The sequence below is a fragment of the Teleopsis dalmanni genome, chromosome 1 (genome assembly GCF_002237135.1).
Source record: "Teleopsis dalmanni isolate 2A chromosome 1, ASM223713v2, whole genome shotgun sequence".
NCBI classification, from domain to species: domain Eukaryota; kingdom Metazoa; phylum Arthropoda; class Insecta; order Diptera; family Diopsidae; genus Teleopsis; species Teleopsis dalmanni.
This window is the reverse complement of record NC_051846.1, coordinates 230,230,183-230,234,139: the sequence shown is the minus strand read 5'-3', so window position 1 is coordinate 230,234,139 and position 3,957 is coordinate 230,230,183.

Genomic DNA, 3,957 nt, shown 5'->3' with positions numbered 1-3,957 from the left:
ATTAGTCATTGTTGACTTATTCGTTTCATATATAGTTGAAGAACTTATTTTAAATAAAAGCAGTATAAGAAAATAAGCTCTATTGACTTGAATCTGTTGAAGCTACACTCTAGACAATATTAGAAATTATACACTCTTAAAAAGATCATATATAATAGGTTTAACTAAAAAATACCAATACTTCTTCCATTTCTCTCATTAAAGTTTTTCAAGGAACTAAGCCTATCGCACCATAGAATTTAAACCATTGTTGATTTTTTACTTATTATCTGCAGCTAAAGACGTCTATTCTCTGTAAGCCATTCTTTACTCCAGTTATCCATCTAATTCATTTAATGTCTTGGAGAGAAACCTTTAAATAATGGCGGTATGAGAAATCGTACTCTGTTGACTTGAAAAAATTGTTTAGGCTAGAATTATATAAAGATTACATGTATTTCCTTCAACCCTCTCATTAAAGTTTGACTTGTTGACTTGAAATAACACTTTTGAGAATATTGGAAATTATACACTTTTAATATAAAAGGAGCGCAAGGCTAGCTTTAAATAAGAGTTATAAGAGAATATATCCTTCATCTTTGTCATCAGAATTTTGGAAGCCTCTATGGCTATCGCACAATAGAATTTAAGTCATTACCGATTTTTTACTTATTCTCTTTAAGTGATTTCTCTGTGAATCATTCTTTACTTCAGTTAACCATCTTATTCGTTTAATGCATTAAGAGGAAGAAAGTTAGAGGAAGTAACTCTAAACAATGACAATATAAGAAATTATACTTTCTTGACTTGACTGGTCCATTTACGGTCGCATTTATTAAGGAATAGAAAGAGCTTCTTCCTTTTTCTCATTGTATAGTTTGGAGTCCTATTCTTTCCGACTTTTTACTTATTCTTTTCAATTGATAATCGCTATTCTCTGTGAGTCATTCGTATCTCCTTTTTACTTCAAGTTGTTAATGCTTATTCCCTTTTCTCTTATTTCTCTTTTCACTATATTTATCTATCTTATTAGTTCAATATATTAAATAGCAACTAACTTTAAGTCATGACAAGTTAAGAAATTATGTTCTCAAAATTTTAAGGACTATTTATGGTAGAATTCATTCAGTTTCTTCCTCTTTTTCATTGTAGAGTTTGTAAACTTCTTCTTGTCGAGTTTTTACTTATTCCTTTTAGCTGATAATGTCTATGCCATCTATTCATAGTTCACTGCATTTATTCATCTTATGCCTGTTCGTCTCCTCTTCTATCAAAATTCAGATATTTTAAGTCAAAATGTTCTTCTAAAGAGATCTAACATTCTTTACTTTTATAAATATTTGTTGAAATAAACTATGTTTTTTACCCTTTAAAAGGAATTTTAGGTTTTGAGAGCCTATATTATGGGCTATTATATATCAGTGGAAGATAACCCAACTCTTAAAGTTCCAGAAAGATTATAAAAATGTTGAACCGAAAGATTTAGAACTAATCTTAAATATATTTATCATATTTTATCATAACAGCCTCATTCTTAGGGCTTATATAAGCCTGTCTACTGTGACACAATATCATGATATTCTTCTAGACACCACAAGTCTTCACTATATAATTTCAACTCTATTCATCAGAACTATGTTAACAAACCAAATTTATGCTCTATTGTACCGCATCATACTCAGTTCACAAGATGGTACCAAAATCCACTTATGTACGCCCCACAAGCCTCCTTGTTTTTATATTGCCACACGTTTTAAGTCATTATAAACGCTTAACTCGTCTTTAGTTGACTTTGTTATTTTTTTAATAAAAAAAGTATAGAAATTTGGAGACATTGTTGCCAATTTTAATGCGCGTTTCTATTACTTAAGTTTCCGTTCTAAGTAAAACAAACGGCGACAAAAAATTATGCAAAAAGGAGAAAAATAGAAGAAAAAGGGAAAAAAGCAATTTGCGTTCATAATTTGTGGCGCCCACGTAAACGTGCTGGTATTCTCTATTTTTCCTCCTCCTCCTCCTACTTCTCCGTCATTATTCCTAACCACAACGACCAAGGTGTTTCACCTTTCCAAAGGTGAGCTGAACGCTGATACTTGCTAAATTGTCACCGTTTTGTGCGTCATTTATCTGCATTAAGTTGATGACATTACCAATTAGGTGTGCACAGGAGAAGCTGTCCATCTTTAATGTATTCAACATTATTGTTGTTGTAATTATTAAACAGTCATGAACACTACTGAATGTTCTGATAATTAGGCTTCAGTAATTAAAATTTTGTTAATGTTTTTTGAAAATTAATTATTTTTATATGAAAATATTTTATGAAATGAGATACAATGTTTATGAAAATTTAATAAATATGTCACCAAATTTTAATTTATTGTTTAATATCTGAGTATATAATTAGTTTTTTTAATATTTATTTATGGTATGACATTGTTAAATTTATTATTATACCAGTAAACAGAATCTTAATAATATAGGTAAAATAAAAAATATATTTTGTTAAGTTAAGTTATGCATATAGCTTGTGTATCTACTATCAACGCAAGCCATCCACTGGCTCTTTGTTTTTTTAGGATTTCTATCTGCTGACACCATTGTTAGATTTTATAATCTTAAGTTTGAAAAGTAAGGTAATGAATATAACTGATCTTCATTTTCCTCGCCATCGCACCCACAAGATAAATCTGAGTTGTCTTATTCAAAAATAAATGTATCACTTATTCATACGTTCGAAATAAGTTGAATATATTGCAGATAATCTTGGTTAACATTATTGCTTAAATACCTGTCAACATATCTCAAAAACAGTCAATTATTGTATTACTATATCATACTTGGTTATTCACTTCAGTTATGCGAATACACAGCCGATCTTACTTAATTACAACCAAATATTCCAATTTTGTTGAACCATAATTGTTCGAGTAGACATTAATAATAGACAAGCGAAGAATTATTTGAAGTGAAAATACCAGAAGAATCCCATAACTTGAAAAGTTGTCCATTACTGTACCAGATGTATAAAAAATATTAGGTAGCATGTGGCGTACGAGATGATCAGAATAATGTTAAGTTAACAGTTATAGTTAAAAAATGAACCGGTTCAAACTGCTCTGCTAGTCTAAGCATAGTAATCTGAACAGAGGAACCCACTGGTCCTGATCATTACTGCATTAAACAAATAACAAATTTCAAACAGACTTTATAATGAGAGTAAATATCACAACACCTAATATTAGAATATAACCTGTCTCAAAATACTTTCTTAGTCTAGACATAGTAATATGTATGAACCACTGGTCCTGATCATTACTGCATTAAACAAATAACAAATTTCAAACAGACTTTATAATGAGAGTAAATATCATAACACCTAATATTAGAATATAACCTGTCTCAAAATACTTTCTTAGTCTAGACATAGTAATATGTATGAACCTATATTTTGAAAAACAAAAATTGGAATAGACCATGCTATCATTAGACCCTTGATTATACAAAAATAAGACATTCATTTACATACAAACAAAGAAAGATAAAATTTATATCATTCAAATCTAAAATAATGTTAGATTTTAATCTTTTCTCTCCTTTACTTTCAAAGTTAAAAAAGTTTCCTTAATTATTTTCAAAGTATCAGTAATCTAACTTGGCTATATATATATATATATCAAAATCGTCCTTTGATCAGAAAGTATAATGACTATATGTTCTTATTTTATGAATTAAGTGTTACAATTTATATTAATTATTTTTATATATATTTTTTTTATATATATTTTTAACGACGCCATATATAAGTCGGTCACCATATAGTCGGTGGCTTACTTTTTTTCTCACTCAATAAACATTAATAATTTTGTATATTTTATATTGTATTACGTATTATGAACTTAATATTATTATTATTATCCATATATAATATTTTTTATACTACTTTGTTATGCATATTATTCATACCATTATGTATTA